Source organism: Gopherus flavomarginatus, chromosome 10 (assembly GCF_025201925.1).
Source record: "Gopherus flavomarginatus isolate rGopFla2 chromosome 10, rGopFla2.mat.asm, whole genome shotgun sequence".
NCBI lineage: Eukaryota > Metazoa > Chordata > Testudines > Testudinidae > Gopherus > Gopherus flavomarginatus.
Genome location: NC_066626.1, coordinates 70315272 through 70334995, shown reverse-complemented (window position 1 = coordinate 70334995; position 19724 = coordinate 70315272). Strand labels below are relative to the sequence as shown.

The following is a 19724-nucleotide window of genomic DNA, read 5'->3' as shown; positions in this document are numbered from 1 at the left end:
CTTTTCAGCAAAATACCAATTTGAACTCCTTTCAGCCAAATACACATTTGCAAATAAAGAAAACAAACATAAGCCTAACTCACTTTATCTACCTAGTACTCACTAGTCTGAACTTATAGGAGCCTGTATCGGAGAGATTGGAGAGAAACCTGGTTGCAAATCTGATTCCTCTGAGCCCCCAGAGTGAACAACAACCGAAACTAACAGCACAGCACAAAAACTTCCCTCCCTCAAGATTTGAAAGTATCCTGTCCTCTGATTGGTCCTCGGGTCAAGTGACAGCCAGGCTCACTGTTCTTGTTAACCCTTTCCAGGCAGAAGAGATATGAAGCAGTTTTGTTCTATTAACTCTTACTTATTTGTTTATGACAAGGGTGCTCCCTACCAAGCCTGCATTAATATTATAAACATACAGAAGGTTCATTATTTCACAACAAACTAGCTAATACTGTTATTTTTACAACGGACAGGCACGCTATTGAAATATAGTTGTGATGATATCTTTTCTATCCCGTCTTTCTTTTTCTATATTTTTTGGAGGGGTGGGGTGAAAGAGCATAGATTTGCAGTTGGTCCTTTTCACTAACCCACATACATGTCATTTTCTCTGAAATGGACAGATTGTAATGGGAACAGATCAGCGATAATACCTTATTGGAATATAGCCATTCCCAAGAGAGCACATAATACTATTTATTCCTCCTAAGCCTTAAAACCTGCAACTTGTATGGTCAATGGTCCTCGTATGGAATCTGTTTGTGAATTTCATGTGCACTTGTAAGTCTTTGATTCTTATTTACTGTTTTTTCCCCTACCCCCTCAAGTTACCATGACAAATGTGTCACATAAAATACAGCTCTCAGATAATATGGCCACTGCTTAAAAAAGCATTTCTGTCTTGTAAAAATTGAAACTATTTGAAGCACTGAATTTCTGCATTGTTGTTCAAGGGGGTTACTGTAGATTAATGAATTTCCAAAGTATGAAATAGAACAGATGCCCCCATGAGCACCGTGGAGCAAATTTCTCAAAAAATGTGATAATTAAATAAAAGCACATACAGGAAATGTGTTTGCAGAGCTAAGGATGTTGTCATTTGCTGAGAATGGAAAAGATGCTGCATTGGTCCATAGTAAAAGCATCTCTGAATTTTAATTCAATATGTACTCTATGTATAATATACAGTAAGGGCACTTCAATAACGATGGTGTTTCTTGTTCTTGTATTTCCAAAAGCTCTGGGTATTTTATGACCAATACTAAGATCTATAATCATACATGCTAAGATGGTGTAATCAGCCGTCGTGCTTCAGGATTTAAACTCATCTTTACAGAGGTCAGAAAGGGCTGTTTGTTCTCTCCCAGGAAAAGAGTGCACAGTTGGCTAAGAGTTTTGTGTTCCTCCAAAGGTATTCAGTACTTCTCGGTATCAGGCCTATACTCACATCTGTTCCAAAGCAGAGTATGGCAACCTCATTACCAAAAGCAAAAGAAACACGTGTACTAGGAAAGACCTGGCTTATGAAAAGTGTTGTGTGTTCTAAGGGGATAAAAATATAAATTTAAACCAGATGCATAAAGATTCAGTACCAAAACAGTCTGGAAACCTGTTTCCAATTGGCCTGACCTGCCACATAAAAAAAAGATTTCTGTTTGTGCCTATCTAGAGAGACACAACCAGGAGGAATTCATTAAGAAAATCAGAAAGTTGCATTCCACCCAGGAGGCAGTAAGAGAAGGGACATTAATGTGTGTTGAGATGTAAACTTTCTAGTTGTTTGTGTTAACTTCCCAAGGAAAAAGCTCACCCATCTATATTTTAGTTACCTTTCTGAGGGGAGTCCTCTTATCATAAGAGCATAGAGCTACATGAATGAATGGGCTTACAGGGATTGCCATTTTCCACCAGTTTAAGATCTGGCACTAAGGTTTAAATACAGGGGAGACTGTGTATTGCTTTGACTAGTAAAATTCATACTGCGGGCCAAATTCTGCTCTCAGTTACAACAGTAAAGCCAAGGTGGATATGCTGGTGTAACTAAGCCTCTTAAACAGTAAACTCTTTGAGATAGCAGTTATGTCTTTGTGGTTTTGTCTCAGGTCTAGCATCCTGGGGGCTATGGATGCTATCTTAATGTAATTAATAAATACAATAATAGACTTTTGCCTTGTTTGTAAAACAGGTCATTTCCAAACTGCTGCCCATGGCCACATGATTAGTATTCTAGCCTTCCCTTATTTGGCATAATCTGTAGTTCTGTATTTAATATAAAAAAAACTCATGGTGAAATATTCAGACAGTCATCCATTCTCTTCTCTCCCCTTCCCCCACCAGTTGTTTTCTGTCGATTGTTGCAATTGAAAGAAAAATGAGGCATATATAACATTTATTTATATATGGCTGCTTAGTTTCATCTGTGTTTACAGAACATAAATAATCTTCCCTTTAAAAGGTTAGGATGTATGTTTCTGTCACATTAGGAGGGCAACATTGTTTCACTGTGCAGCTGCTATTTAAACAGTGTGAAATCTCTTTTTAATCATAGGCAAAGTTCAAAATGAGATGCTTCAGACATCTGCTAGCTATTATGGGCTCTGCCTGCTGGAGATAATAAATTATAGCCAAGGAGAGAGTCAAATGACTTAATAGTATTTGTGTTCATTGCTTTCAAAGTTTGTTCTCATTCAGTGTTATCTGTTCTTTCTGTTAGCCTGGAAGTAGGCAAAAGGTCTTAAAAGAACATTGTGTTGTGGGTCATGTAGGTGTAATCACAGTGGGATAAGGCTAACACCATGTATTTTAAGTTAGGGAAGAAACAACAAACAACTTGATTTCACTTTTCCACAGTGCAAGGGGTTTGAAATTGAATCACATTAGTGCACCCTCTGTGCATCCTGCCAAAAAGGAAAAAAAAAAAAAAGAAAGAAAAAAGAGAAAAGCTGAGTGGTTCCTGTAAAGTGTGTGGAAAAAAAGGCCACTTTAGTCTCCTCAGAATGGGGGATAATGGCTCAGCTTTCTAATTTGTCATGGAAACTTCTTGTCAACCCAGTAACAATGACGTCAAGGTGACAGTGCCGGAGAGACAGTGTTCGTCTGTTTGGTACACACCTGTTCAACAGCAAGAGTACAAGGTACGTAGGCTCTTACCTTTTCCATCCATTGTACAAGACAACTTGGACTTTGGTGAGTGTTTAGAAAGTGTTGCCCTGCAATTGAACAACTTTTCTCAGGTTTAGTAAAACAGACTTGTGATCAGGTGGTTTTGAAACCTTAAGTTATATAGAAATGAAATTAATAGGAGTTTGACCTGGAGAATAACTTCATTTTCTGTGTATAACACTGAGCACTAATGATATCAACTTTGTCTCATGAGAGAAGGGCAGTAACTCCCATCAATGTATTTACTCTATTTGCACGGGAGTAAATACTTTTGATGGCCCTTGCCAAAGTAATACGATATAAAGCATCTGTAAAAGGCAAGAGGATACTGCCTCTGCTTCTGATAATGCCATGCCTGTACAAGCCGCAGTCCATGGAGAATATTTTTCCTGCATATTTTTTGCTATGAGACTGATCATGTTTAAAGTTGATTATCAATTAATTTTCCTTTAATAACATCAGACTAGATCTGTGTTTCTCCTTTTCATAGTTGTAACCCACACATGCATGACTACCCTACTACTTTTGTTAATTAAAAATAACTGGAACAGGGGCTTTTAGAAAGTATTTAAAGTAAGCTTTTTCCCTTTTTATACTAAAAATACAGTAGTAGAGAAAGCAGACAATTTCCACTGGGCTGTGTCTGTGAGGTATCAAAATCAGGTGTAATAGTGAGATGTGTTGCAATTGTAATAGATTTTAAATTAGTAGAGGAACTGTACCATGCCAGTTCTTGATGCATTTTCTCTTACCACAGCGAAAACAGTAATTTACAGCAGTTACACATCTTGGCCATGGCAGCACATGATCATTTTAATAAATTAAACAGCACAATTATTGCTAAACTGTATGCAAGAAATTGACACATTCCCAGAATGCAAAGGAGAAAGGCATGTGAATTAGTCATATGAATGAAGACAATAAAAATTATGCTGGATTGATAACTGAATGTAAAGCTGAGAAAAGAAGCAATATGAAATGTTGCTGGTTAACATGAGAGGAAAACGGAGTCAGCTAATGTCAGATGATGTTTACCATACAAACAAAGAAGTGATACCAAATAACAGTGGAGCTCATCTGACTCTGAGACAAAGAATTATGTCAGTTTATGGTTCCCAAATAATTGATGAATGAAGATGAATGTTGACAACCATCGGTTGCTAAAACATAATCCTAATGGAGATGGATGATGTCAGATGATTGCCAAGTTCCAAGGAGTTGGAAGGGATAAAGCAAGGGAGTTGGTTTTATTCATAAGAGGGAGAATTGCCATTAGGGAGAAAGAAAGAGGAGCCGATCTGCTCAGTTACATGGGTGCAACTGTCATTGAGGTCAGTGTGTAACGCACAATTGAGCGTAGAAATGAGCCCATAGCATGTGCATGCGTGTGGAATGGGTGGCTGTGTCAGTATTTCATCCTGCATTCACAGTGATGAAGAAATCTTTTTCTCCCTCTTCTGTCTCTGCTCCTTTCACTAACTCCTGAAAGAGAAGCTCACACATTTAATCCAGGCAGAATTGAAGAAATGCCTAGAAATACTCTGTAAGACACAGATTCATTTCTTTCCTTTGAATTTTGGTGAACTTTTTGTGCAATATTTTATAGTTGTCTTACTTTATTTTGGAGCATGAGCTTTCATGGGTGAATACCCACTTCGTCGGATGCAGCCGACGAAGTGAATATTCACCCAGAAAAGCTCATGCTCCAATACGTCTGTTAGTCTATAAGGTGGCACAGGACTCTTTGCTGCTTTTACAGATCCAAACTAACACGGCTACCCCTCTGATACTTTACTTTATTCTATTCATTGACAATGCCAAATAGCAGGTTAACAGGAGAACTGGGAATGCAACTGAAATTTCCTGACTCCCAGTCCACTACACTAACCACTTCAGTATATGTATCCTAAGTAAATTGTAGAATTATGTGTTCAAATGGCCTGATCAAGGATTGAAGTGCTTATCAATTTCTTCATAAGCATTTTATTGTTGGCTTGGCTGCAAGTCACTTTTTTAAACTTCCCTGATATTTGTTGGGAGACTATTACAACAAAACTTAATATGTCCTGCAAATTCTTAGCATGTGTAGAGGACAGCTTTCTGTTTCAGAAAGTTGAGGAAACAAACAGGGGGTCATCTATTTTGGATCTGATTTTGACCAGTGGTGAATTAGTTTCACACATGAAGGTGGTCAGGAACTTGGGAGGAAATGATCATGATCTGATAGAATTCAAGATCTTATGGAAAAGAGAACATGAGATCAGTTAAACAAGGAGGCTGGACTTCAAAAAGGCAAATTTCAACCAACTCAGAGAAATAGTAGACAAGGTCCTATGGAAAGACCAATTAAGAAGAAAAGGAGTCAAAGGGGGCTGGCAGTTCTTAAAAGATGTAATACTAGTGGCTCAACATCAAGCTGTTTTCGTGCAGCTGAAAGATAAAGAGAGCCACAGAGGCCAATGTGGCTGCACAAGGAGCTTCTTAGCTGTCTAAAAGCAAAAAGGGATACATACAGGAAATGGGAGGAGGGACATGTCACCAAGGATGTATGCATGGGAATTGTGCAAGGGTGTAGGGACAAAAAAATCAGGAAAGCCAAGGCAAAGAATGAGTTACAGCTGGCAAGAAATGTTAGAGACAACAAGAGAGGTTCTTCAAATATGTCAGACAAAAGAAAGATCAAGGATGATGTGGGTCTGCTGTTCAGTGGAGAAGGTGAGCTGGTAATAGAAGATGAGGAAGGCAGAGCAGCTCAGTGCCTACTTTGCTTCAGACTTCTCACAAAATTAACGTGACCAGATGACTAGCGAAGTTACCAGAGACAATAAAGGGGAAGGAAAGTAGATTGGGATAAGTGAAGAACATGTCAGAGATCTTCTGATCAATTTGAATGAATCAAATCAATGGGGCCAGATGCTATTCTGGCAAGTGTACTGAAGGAATTAGCTGAAGAAGTCTCAGCACCACTGGCAATAATGTTTACAAACTCATGGATGCCAGGAGAGATTTCAGAAGACTAGAGAAGGGCTAACATAGTGCCCATCTTTAAAAGAGGGGAAAAGGAGGAGCCACAGAACTTTAGACTAGTCATCCTGACTGCAGCAAGGTGGGACTCACCCCTGAGGCACCTCCCGCTGGTAGTCTTGGGAATTACCTCATCCAGCCTCTGGAGCACCCCCTGCAGGCCAGTGTCCCACTGCCATTGGGCCCCCTCATCCCTGCCTGGACTCTGGTACCCTGTTATCTGGGCTGCTGCCTCATGGCAGTACACCCATCAGTCTCAGGGTCTCCCCTCCCCAGGGAACCCTCACCTCACTTCAGTTGTAGGCTACTGCCAGTCACCAACTAGTCTCCACTCCCTGGGGCTGACTGCAGTATAAGCCACTCATCACAGGCAAGGGGGTTTTGGACCTGCTGCCTTTGCCTACCCCTGGGCTGGCCTCTGCAACCCAGTACCCATGGGCCCTCTGCTAGGCTGCAGCCTGGGGCTTTCCAGGCTAAAGCCTCCCCAGCTCCTCTACCTTTCCTCCGGTCCAGTCCCTGCAGCCAGGTCCATCTCCCTCTACAGCTAGGAAGAGACTGTCTCTGCTCCTGGCTCCCAGTCTCTTATATAGGGCCAGCTGAGGCCTGATTGGGGTGTGACCCAGCTGCTTCCCCAATAAGCCTATTAGCTGCTTTCCCCTCCACATCCCGCTCCCAGGGCTGTTTTAAGCTCTTCAGGGCAGGAAGAGGAGTGGGGTAACCGCCCCGATACACTGACTTTGATTCCTGGGAAGCTACTAGACCAATGTATAAAACATTCAATTTGCGAATACCTGGAGAAAGAAGGGGTGATCGCTAGGAGCCAGCATGAATTTACCAAGTACAAATCATGCCAAACCAGCTTGATTTCCTTCTTTGACAGAGTAACTGATTTGTTAGGAGGAATGTGATGAACATAATATACCTGCACTTCAGCAAGGTTTTTGATACAGTCCTAAAAGACATTCTGATAAGTAAGCTGGAGAAACATGGGCTCAACAGAACTACCATTGAGTGGATACATAATTGGTTAAACAACCACAATCAAAGAGTAACTATTCATGGAATGATGTTGGATTGGAGGGAATGTCTCAAGTAGGGTTCCACAGGGATCTTTTCTGGATCTGCTGTTTAACATCTTTATTAATGACTTGGATGTAGATATAGAGAGCATACTGATCAAGTTTGCAGATGACACAAAGGTGGGAGTGGTTGCCAATACTTTGAAGGATAGAGCTAAAATTCAGAGGGATCTTGATAAATTGGAGAACTGGGCTATAGCTAACAAAATGAAATTAAACAAAGACAAATGTAAGGTGCTACACTTAGAGAAGAAAAAAATGCACAAACACAGAATGGGGGGAAACGGGCATGGCAGCAGCACTGCTGAGAAGTATCTGGGAGTTGTGATGGATCACAGCCTCAACATGAGTCAGCAATGTGATGCTGTTGCAAAAAAAGTAAATGCAATTTTAGGTTGCATTAAAAAAGGCATAGCATGCAAGTCATAGGAGGTGATAATACCATTCTACTCAGCACTGGTTAGGCCTCAGCTGGAGTAATGTGTCCAGTTTTGGTCACCAATGTATAGAAAGGATGTGGAGAAACTGGAAAGGATCCAGAGGCAAGCAACAAAGATGACCAAAGAAATGGAATTCATATGAGTAAAAGCTGAAGAAAGTGGGTATGTTTGGTCTGGAAAAGAGGAGATAAGCGGGGATATGATAGCAGTCTTCAGATAATTAAAAGGCTGCCATAAAGATAGAGAAAAGTTGTTCTCTTTTGCCACAGAGGGCAAGACAAGAAACATTGGGTTCAAATTCAGCATAGCAGATTTGTGAGCAAATCTGTGAGCAAAGCAGGTGTGTGCACAAATTTAGCTGGGGTAACTTACGCAAACTTTGAAAATGAGGCTTTCCATATTGATCAAGCCAAAATGAAGAACGAAGGGAACAGATTTATTTGCATATGACACTGACTGCATAGGGCACAGTATTCGATTTGAAATGTCTTCAGTGGAAGAACTGAAGCGGAGGCATTGGATTTGCTTATCAATAGATATTATTTTTCAAATCACCCTCTGATCAAATGAGCATAGCCAGTTCTTTTAGGACAATTTAGTTATTTCCTTTTTTGCATCAGACTTCACTGATCTATTTTTAGTTCTTTTATAATGTAACTGGCAATGTTAATGAGCATTTCTTTTCAGCTAAAACAGTCTCATAAAGCAAGTCAGAGCTACAGTAAAACCCTGGATTTGCATTCTTGTTTGCAATAGAATTTATTGCCCAGGTAGGAACAGAAAAAACACTGCAATAATTTTTCTGAGATTGTCGTAACGGAATAACAGATTTTATGGCAGCAGTGTCCTCTGGGCATGCTCAGCTCAGTTCTCTCTAAAGGACAGACCAGGAATTATAAAATTCAAATACTGAAGCTGTTGGTTAATTTGAGACCCACAGTATAGTAGCATAGGCAACATTTTTAAAAGGGAAACGTTAACTCAGCCAGAGTCTTTTTATCACTATTTTAAATAAGCTGATCTGTATACAGACCATTGTAAAATTTGAGGACTTCAGTAACTCAGACATAGGTTAGGGGGTTGTTAAAGAAGTGGATGGGTGAGATTCTGTGGCCTGCATTGTGCAGGAGGTCAGACTTGATGATCATAATGGTCCCTTCTAACCTTAAAGTCTGAGTCTCTGAGTAATCTCTCATGCTGTTGTGGTTTAAGCAGTATCCTTATTTTAATAATACTTTATGTGCAATTAGACCTATGCTGTAGACACACCAGGCCTAACTGTCCACTCTGTTACACTAGTTGGTACATGGAGTCACACCAATGAAATAGTGGTGTAATGCAGTAGAAAATCAGACTCCAAGGGATCAGCTGGTGAAACCCAAGCTGCAGGCAGACCCTAGTGGTAGAAAATGCATCCAGTACAGGAGAGCAGCAGTGCAAACTGCTGGAAGGGTTTGATATGGCCAACATCCCTTGCCAAGTGAGAGGGGCAAGCCTGAGGCTCTGTCAAGTCATTGTCAGAGCATATCGGTATGTCTAAAATCCTCCACCAGCTATAGATGCAGAGCCAAATGCAGACTGGTTGATTGTTTAGTTGTTGTTGATCGTGGACATGGATGTACAGTAATCTTGCAAAAGCCTGGGCATGTTTTATGGCTTGCTTGGGAATGGCCACACTACTCCTATACAGCCATCCACAAAGATTACTCATGTCAGGAACATTATTAATCTCAATGGAGGAAAGTGCACAGGAAATGTTGGCAGGGAGAGGGTTGTGCACTAAATTCATGAACTACACACAGTCCAGCTGCAGCCCAGAATGCCTTCCTCTGCAGCTCCAACTGTGGAGGATCTATGAAAGCATGAATTCTACAGGTGCCTGGGGAGAACTCCACGGTATCTCCTTTCATTTCCCCTCCCCTGCACATATGTATGTGCAGCCCGAGACCTGAATCTGGCACCCAATATTTTCTAAACAATCAATGAAATGTTTTTTAATATTCAACCATATGATAAGATCCCTTTGAAAATTTCCATTCTGTAGTGCAACACCTGTGAGGGTAATGAGGACTTTGCCAGTCCCTAATAACCCTTTGTAAATACAAAGCATTGCAGCTTTCCTAGCTATGAGGCGAATGCTAGTTTGCTAATTTCTTGAGATACATTCTTCTGTAATCTCAAGTATGAATCTGACTTTGTGTTCTATTAGACAACCTACTGAATATCATTAAGGACAATTTATCTAAATCCGCCCTTGAGTTAATGCTGGGTTTTAGGCCCTGATTTACAGTAACTGAGCCTGGGGACCCCCTATAAAAATGAAAAATAGCAGGCTATTAAATTTATAAAAGGGAAACAACTTGGAAAAGGAGAAAGTATGCCAAGCTAGCCTCTCCAGAAATGGCAAAAAGGACCATATGGTTTAGACATCGTTTGCATAAACTCCTCCAATTAAAAATAAAACCCATTGTATAAAAAACATCTGTTCTCAGATGTCAACATTAGGGGCAAAAAAACCCATCAGGGAATCATTTAAATTCTTCATTGTGTTTTTATTTTCTGCATTCAACTTTTACCTGTTTTGAGATGTTAGCATGCCCCATGTCAAACTACACTACGCTCTCATGGAGTATTCTTTGACCCATTGTGAGACGCTAGCATTCCTGCAGAGGGATTATTTGGTTGCTTGATGTGATGCTGCTGTAACCCACACACCTCCTGGGTGTGGTGTTCTGTCACCACTAGTGGCCCTGAGACCACTTAGAGATTAAAAAATCTGCTACAGCCTTAGTTAAGAGCTATGTGGTTTTTAGCTCATGCATTTAGCTCCAGAGATCCCAGGTATGATCCCGCTCGCTGATGACCGGGGTTTATCGGTGTTACACTGCCAGTATGATTGCAGACTGTTATGTTTACATTTACAAGACATTCCTTTTTTTAAAAAAAATTTATTTATTTTATTTTTTTGGCATTAAACAGGTCAGATATCCAGCCTTTGTTTCAACTGGATCAGTTCATTTGATGAGTTCTCTGAAAGTTGGAATATCTGACTCTATTCAGGTGAACATGGGCAGAGATTTTTGCAATGAAGCATCAATGTTCACATAACAACATAATTATCTAGACTACTAGACTGTTTTAAAGTAAACTTAATCCTGGTGATATTAATCTCTTCTGGCTTCATCTCTGTTTGAGGTAAAACCATATTTAATGTATATACCACCAAATTTCAACTCCATAAATTGAGATTACCTCAGCTCTAACAAAATATTCCTTGGCCCATCAGATCCTGTTTACTCCTTGAGCATCACTTGCCTCCTCCTATGGAGAAACTTAATCTGAGATCTGACCAGTGCTATAGACATCAGGAAAATAACTTCCAGTTCAATATCATTTAGAAGCAGAGGTGGTTAGTGTATTATAGGTGACTCTGTAGCATTCTGCAGAATGTCAAACACCTTGCACCCAATACTGCTGTGGCCAGTGCTTTCTGAGAGGACCAGCACACTGGAGGATGGTTCCCCTCTACTCTAAATATTCTGGCAAGGGCAGGATTCCATGGTAAGGGAAAGGAAGAGGTGCACTATGTTGCTCCTTTGAAAAGGAAGTCATGCTGCACATTTCATTATACACATAAGTGTATAGGGGGACACTGTACCCAGCAGACCACAGGCCTCGATTGTGATCTGAGTTGTCTGGGATAGGAGCCAGTGTTGATTCTAGCACTATCTTGTATGTTGTGGAGGATCCTGCCCTACTGCATGCCTCCGGGAAGAGGCTGCACACACAGCACAGCAGAATGCAGGGGCTCTCCTGTGTCTGTTTAACAATGAAGAAGTAGGTTATAAGGAAGGGAACATGTGTTAGTTGTGTAAGAGACTAGCAGCCAGGGTCTTGGGCATTACGTAACTTTACCTCTGTCTTACTGGGTGACATTAGAGAACACCTCATAACATCTGTGTACCTCGATAAAATGGGACTCATAATACTCACTGATCTCACAGAGGTGTTGTGAACTTGGTGTATTAAAGTTCAGAAAGTACTTTAAGAGCTGAGAGCCTCAGACAACAGCCACTTATTTAAGCACAAAGTATTATATCTAGGGAGAGCCTTGTCAACCAATGAGCGTGGCATTCATTAATGTTTGTCTAAATCAATGGTTCTCAAACCGTGGTCCGCAGACCACTTCAGATGGTCTGCGGATCGTTCCCTCTGACGTGTGCACCTGGGCAGCTGCACACGAGAGAATGAAGGGTCACCCACCTAATTAGTGGAGCTGCCACTAGTTAAATGCCTGGATCCTGGAGAAGACTCACATGTAAGGTGAGGTGGTGCGGGGAATAGAGGGTAGTTGCGAGCGGGCAGTGGGGTAAGAAGAGGGCGTGAGAGGGCACATCCATCGCATTAGAAAGGTAAGACTACTGATTTAAAATAAGAGTTGTGTGCTTTTATTTGTAGAATAAAAAAAATTTATTATTAAGGTTTTTTTATATAGTACTTTTATCCAAAGCACTTTACAATAGTTAGCTAATGGTACAAACAACATTTGGAAAGATCATTAAGTGGTCTGCCAAGACCCTCAGCAATTTTCAAGTGGTCCATGAAAAAAAAAGTTTGAGAACCACTGGTCTAAATAAAGACAATTTCTTACCAAAACTTCTGAGAGAGTAGAATTCTCTCCAGCATGTTACTGTATTTATGATATGAGGTGGACATCTTTATGTTCTCCATCCAAAGCCCATTTGAGACTCACCTGTTCAGAGTTCTCTGGTTAGTTAACACTTACCACATTATTGAGCTTTGCCTGTCCTGTTGGTACAGTGCCTTCAGCTGTTTACCAGTAGGTTTTTGGACACTGTATACAATTGGCTTTCACAGAGTTGCTGAACAATTTGTTGGGAGATGACATATGATGTATAATACTTCTGCTGAGGGAATTCTTGGCCACTTGGGTCCAGATATTCTGTTTTGCCCAATCTCTGGGGGAATTTAGAACAGCCTGGGGGCTGCCAGATGTAACAGCTGAGTAGCTAAATGTGCTCCAGCCATGCTCCTTCCTAACCTCCTACACCCAAGGCTGCTATGTTGGCTCTGTGCCCACTGAGGGGATACAACTGGTTTCTGTTCCTTTTGTACTATTTCAGGGAACCAAGTGTGACCCTTGGAGCCATTGAACACCCTCTGAGAGGTGCTGAGTGCCATAGAGGGCACTCAGAATTTTCCAGGATCAAGCCCATACTGTCGTTCTGACTGGATTCTAAAGCACGTTGCTGAACCAATGTAATAAGCTTGACATCTGGTCACCCTTGACCTTGAAAACATTCCAGACAACATTGAATGTGCTCTTTTGGGTAGAGTGAAGCCCTATTTTCCTGAAAAAATGCCTCTGAAATTCTTCAGAGAGTGCCATTCAAGCTGTACTGCAGATGTGTGAGCACGTGCATCAGTCCAAAACTCAGCACAGCCAGGATGTGGTTGTCTGGTAGGGACTCCAGTATGGGTGCAGTCTGGCAATGAGATGTTTAACATGAAATGTATATGTTATTTGAGCTCATAAAAACAGATTTCCTTTCTAGTAATATATTTATACATTTCCAGTTGCTATCACTGCCTTTTTCTCTTGCCATAGAATCACATTATATGTCTTTATTCCACAGCTTGCTGCATCTTGTAATGTCTCTGGTATTATCGCCTTATTCACAGCAGCATAAGCTGTGAATTTGGGCTGCAGAGCCATCACAGTGAGCTCAACCAGATGTGCAACTCATCGGTCACATCGAAAGAGATCTTCCCAGGGAACTGGGGTCCACTGACTGATTGTGTTAATTTTATGAAAGAGACAAGAAAAGTCAGAGGAAAATGTCATGCCCATCTTAAAGAAAATTCAAGTTGAATGTCCCAGGTCCAAATCCTGAAGCCAATGAAATTTTGCCTGAAAAAGGACTTCAGCAATGATCTAAAGACTCCCCAGAGAAAGGGTCTAATTCTGATCTAAATCTGGAGTAAATCCATTCACCTCTTGACTCCCGTTTTAGCCCCTTTGTGCCTGAAATCACAGTCTGGCCCACAATAAAACCTATTCACAGAGATGCAGCAAAATGTTAACCAGAATTTCCAGTACTCTCAGCCAGGCATTTCAAAGCTGCACAGGCTTTAGATGGAGGAAACTGGGTACCTCAATGCCTGTAATCTTTGGCAGATCCAGTCACATCGGGATAAACCTAAAGCCCTTCTCTGATGCGTGAACACTATCTAAGTTTTCTGCTGCTTGAACTTTTTTAACCTCCCTTTTTTTGAAATCTCCTACGAAATTACACATATTTCCACAGAGAACGTTCCTTCCCCCCTATCCCTTCCCCCAGGCTGCACAGTGAAAATTGTCAGGTGAAATCCAGCAGTAGAAAGCCTGATTTTGTAGTCCCCTTCGGGGCTGTGGTGACAGCTCTGAGATTTTTCAGTACAAACCAAATCAACCTTTAAGAACGTAATCCAGTTGTCTGTTTATCTCCTGATATAAATGCAAACCCCATTCTTTTTCTCTCTGCCTCTTTCACCCTCTTAGAATAGTCTGTTTAGGGTAACTAAATGTTTCTATCCAAAACTGGCTGTCATCCAAAACCATATAGGCAGAAATCCTAACAGCAACAGAAAACTAGCAATTTATATGAGTGCACAATACAGCAGCGCACAGAAACACTATGTTTAAACCAGCACAGGGCTGTATCTTATTGAATATACATAAACAGCGAACTATGGTGAGTTTTTCTAAAATATGTAAACATCATTACAACCCTTAAATAGCCTGAGCAGTTCTCACTGACTCTAACAAATTCATCTTCCATTGTTGCTTGTTTGTGTGAAAATCAGATATGTTTGTTTGAGATTTGTACTGAAGGGATAAATAGCTCTTCATTTAACTGAAATGTATTGTGCATGCTACCTCGATTCTTAGGTGCTGTGTATTGTTTTTTACTTCTGGACATCTTTGCTTTTGCAATATTAAAACAGAAATCCAAACAGATATGGAGAAAGAGAAATACATTAAGTGTCAAAAAGATGTAATACACGCACAGGAGTTCTGTTAATAAGGCAGTCCATGCAAATATACATAGAGCATTAATTAGAGATGGGCCAGAAGTAGAACCTTTTATCCAGACCCTCTCCCAAATAGATTAATATAGCAAAAGATGATGCCTTGTGCATTGCCTGCCAGAGAAGCTTCTAATATTGGCTACTTATATACAGGGTATTAGCCTAAATGGACAACAGCCTAAATGGACAATTGGTATCGCAGTTCAGTTTTAGACCTTGGCAAAAGCATGTGAGGCAAGCAACCTCAGTTGACAGTGTTTGGAGTCCAGTGTGAAATTCATAAGGAATTATTTGAAAAGTAGTGTTAGGTATAGTGCATAGAATATCTTCCCACCTGTCCTCCCAGCTCCCTACCTTCTGTCCACTATTCAGTTTAGAGGTGGACCTCATTTGCAAAACTTGGATGAAGATTTGAACATTCCCAAAGTACAGGGAATTCAGAAATAGGGCTTGGTATCAGTCCCACGAGGAATTAGGTTATTTACCTCTCTTCACACTGGCAGTGATATTGTCTGACCTGTAATTAACCCCATAGCACTGAAGTACAGCAAGTGCACTGTGAGTTGTTTAGTCCATGTCCTCTGTACAACTGGCCGTGTACATTGTTCTTCGGAGTGTTACGGGTTGGTCAGGATAGTATTTATTCATTTACCTAGAAACCATCAACAGATTATTATAAGCAACTTCCTACCTCTCAAACAGAGCTTGGTTTGATCTTTCAGAAGCAGAGTGTATAAGACCCACTGCAGCATGTGGGATGAACAATTGAGGTTTGGGGGGTGTTCCCCTAAACTTGTAAAAAGATAGCATTCCTGCCCCATGCCAAACAAAACTACACTCTCGTAGCATATTGTTCGACACCCCTGCTGAGGTCTGGTATATTAATAAAGGATAATACAAATCCCAGGTAAAGCTTCACTTAGTGCTTAGTGCCCCATAGCTTGTTTTACCTGAGCCTAACTTGTCCCCATTTTAGAAGTACTTAGGGTTCCTCCCCTGGGGACACATCTGGCCCAAACCCCAGCTCTCTCTGCCAGAGGACTATTCCCATGGCCATTTCCCTTTAATATTTGAGTGATAAGGCAGTAGCAAATGTCCTGCAGTGAGCAGTTCTGCACTGGCAGGGGGATGGACTGGATGTGACCTGGTCTTTGGGGCTCAGTCTGTGCTCCCCTTCGCTTTCTCTCATGACCACTCTGCTGCCTGAGCCCAAACAGATGTGCGGATGCCCATGTGCATGTACCAGACTATGATTCAGAAAAGACCATAATACATGAATCCTACACTAAACATTACCATACGGTAGCTTTTCTGGCTCCTGTGCTTGGAGCAGCTTGGATTGCCGGACGGCAGGAAGTCTCCATGACTGGGATTATTTTTAAGGCTTGTGTTTCATCATCCCAAGGCTGTTGGGCAATTGGCAGGGTCCTTCCACATGAAAGCTCCTGTGGGAGCCTGAAGTTGTTGTGTAGTTGGGTCAGTAGAGTCAACATACAGTAAACTGCTCACATCAGTGCTCATAATTTTGTGATTTTTTTCCCCATGTGTGAATTCTATAGATGAATGGCTCCATCACTGCAGACTGTACTGGCACAGGATGGGGTTCTCTTCTAGCCCCAGCATTCCTCTGAAATGTATTTCCATTGCATAACTGAACTGGGATGTGTGGAAGCTCTAGATATGTGTTCTGCCTGATGAACCTGGTATACTAGGCATAGGGAAAGTGCGTAAAATAACTAGTAACCGGGATAATCCTGAAATGGCTTGGATAGTTAGTAAAAGGCAGAACAGAGATGACTATGCATCCAAACTGATAGTTCAGACCAGGACCTGAACCCTGCAGTTGTGCCCATCTCTAATTAGTTGCCGTGTGTAGCTAGCAATGTGTTCAGTGTCTGTGGGCCATATTGTGGCTTTTAAGCTGCAGTCCAGGCTTCATGGGATGTGGAGGGACTCAGCCAGAAATTCTGCAGTGGCTGCTCTGGCAACTTTTCACACAGATGTGATGGATACATTTCTCTGTGCTTGCTCAGCTCTGCCATCTCTCTGCCACTCCCCCTTGGATGGCTAGCTCCACTGGGGCACTAGCAGGGAGCAGTGGCTGATCTACAGAATGTGCCTGGCTCTCTGCAGCCCACGTAGCAAGAGATGCAATTGATGTTTTGTTATCAAGTGGCACATATTCTTTCTATGTTTCTGCCCACTGCATCGTTGAATGAAGTTGGTCACTCCAAGGAATTATTTCTGAGAGCTAATCAGATGGAACCATGTGACTCTTTACAGACGCATCTCAGCCTGTGACAATGTACTAAACTCATCAGTTATGTTCCATGGCTCAGGCACAAAAGAAAACAAAGCACAGAAGATGGCTTCATGGCCACTGGCAGCAGCAGTTGCTGTGGCTGCTGCTTTTGCTACACAGGAGACCAAGGCACAACTAGGCCAAGATAGGGGTTTTTTCAGTCCAGAATTCCTGGTTCTGCAGGTTTCACCTGGGGCAGAATTGCCAGAGTCCCACACTAGCTGCTTTTAGGTCATAATGCCCTGAACTGTTTCTGGGCCCCTTTGTTGAGTGCTAACATTTTATTATCTGTATTTGCTCTCCCCTTTTCTTCCTGATCCTAATATTAATTGGGTGTGCCTGTGCCCGGGAGTTTCTCTGTTCCCTGGGGACTACTGGGTTTGTCCTTGTGTCTGATCTTGATGTTCTGCTTTATTGTCTATTCAGGGTGGTTGGATCTTTATTTTTATATGCATGTTTTGTACTGTTACTATTGTATAGTGCTTAGATGCTAACTAACACCGGGCTATCAATTTATTAAATAAATAAAGTGTAACGGGGTTATTTCTAAACTAATAGGCAACACGTCAGAGAGAACAGTATTAAACCATTTTCATGTGAAATACAGGCTCTAAGGCATTATGTATTTTCTTTTTCTCTCTTTCATATTAAATGTAATTGTGGCATGCATATATTTTATTTTGCATGACTGGATTAGATAGGATAACATCATTTTATGCTGAACTAATTATTCTCTTTTTAAAAAATGTATTAAACAAATAATAGACTAAGGGAGCACTTGCTAGGTGAAAGAATGTCTAGCATCACCAGGCTGATCCATCTGCATTTCACTTATATGGTTTACAGATATTTTTCCAAAGCTTGCCATTTGCCAGGTAGTCAAAGCTTAGATACATACCAGGTGAAGCTACTTGCTAACTCCTTTTGTGGATGTAGCTGAGAGGATCCTGAAATGATCTCCCATCTCAGTTAGAGTAAGATTACCAGAGATCAGTTTTCCCTCTCCACAACTTTAGCTGAACTTCAGATGTTCATTCTCAGGCCTTGTCATCCCCCAGATCCATAGCAATACATGAAGCGGATGTGAGGGAAGCTCCATCCTCTGACTGGAACATTCTGGATAAGTTAGAGGTGCCCCATCCCTTTGATGAAACTGAACTCTCCTATTACTTCTCTGCTGGTACAGTTTCAGACCCTTTCTGCCCTTAGTTATACCATAATAAATCCAACTTTATTAGCCGGATAGTTTTATTAACTACAGTGGCATTGTTCCAAATCCCAGTGTAACTGGGCAGAATTTGGCCCATTGCCTCAAGTGACTATTTTTAACAAGTGAGAGGAAAGGGTGTAGAAATCACTAGTTAATGACATCTGAGGTTCACCAAGTGCAGGTGCTTCCTATGTGGTGCTGTTTAGACGTGCTGTCCTGGTTGAAGGACCCTTTATCACAGAGAATTAGGAATTTAACAAGATATTGAAAAAGCCATGTCATAATTTCATTTTTAGGGTAGCCATTCCTGTGTCTGTTGCATGAGGTGCAGTGTCACAAATAATTGATGTGAACATGTCAGATATTCAGTGTGGGGCTTCGTAGATTGATGTTCATTGTAACATGCTTTATGGTGTTCTGATATTCTGAAGCAGAGGCTTCTCAAGGCGACTAACTCTTTTCCTAGGTGATTTTCGGGCTCTTTCTCCTCTTTGGTTTAAACCAATAAAAATGGACACACTTTCCAAAAATCATATCAGCCACCTGAAGAAAGCCTTTGCCTGGTTTGTAACACCCGCCACCCTCGTTACTGGAAATGATCAGTCCCTGGCTCTCATTTAAGGAGTATCCAGGGGAACATGCAGCCATTTATTTAAGCCCAGCTCATTTGAGACAGTTGTTTGTTAATACGCTGTTCAGCACATCCCTCCCAGCCTCCCCCATATTTACATAAAACTACCATTTAGTCTCCTGCTATTAGCTTGCTATATGATGGCAAACATAGACATCTAGTGGCAGTTTAGTGCAACGCACATAGCTTTTAAAACATCTTTTTGGAAGGCAAAGAGAAATGCCCCAGGCTTCTCCTTCAGGTGCTTATTTTTCCCTTAAAAAGGAGGAGAGGTCTGATTTTCTCCCAAGAGAAGCAGTGGAGGCCTCATCATTTCAAAATAGAGAACATGCTGTACAGAGCAACCCTCTGAGGGGTGGTACCAGATGACAGAACAAGGAGTAATGGTCTCAAGTTGCAGTGGGGGAGGTTTAGGTTGGATATTAGGCAAGACTTTCTCACTTGGAGGGTGGTGAAGCACTGGAATGGATTATCTAGGGAGGTGGTGGAATCTCCTTCCTTAAAGTTTTTAAAGGTGAGGCTTGACAAAGCCTTGGCTGGGATGATTTAGTTGGGGATTGGTTCTGCTATGAGCAGGGAGTTGACTAGATGACCTCCTGAGGTCTCTTCCAACCCTAATATTCTATGATTCTTTTGGTGAAATGAGGGCAGGTTTCTTTTCTTGCATATTCTGTATTCATTCCCTCATTGAAACCCCTGTTGATGTCGTGTGGAGAGAGTGCAGAACATGAATGTAACCCAGTCTGTGGACAGGAGAGTTGGAGCTTACTCTGAGATTGATCAGAAT

At 41.4% G+C, this 19724-nt stretch overlaps 1 protein-coding gene across 8 annotated transcripts in view; it reads left to right on the top strand.

Moving 5' to 3' along the window:
• KALRN (kalirin RhoGEF kinase) overlaps nt 1-19724 on the top strand; it is an 805383-nt gene that overhangs the window by 637119 nt on the left and 148540 nt on the right. The gene's annotated exons all lie outside the window — the stretch shown is intronic.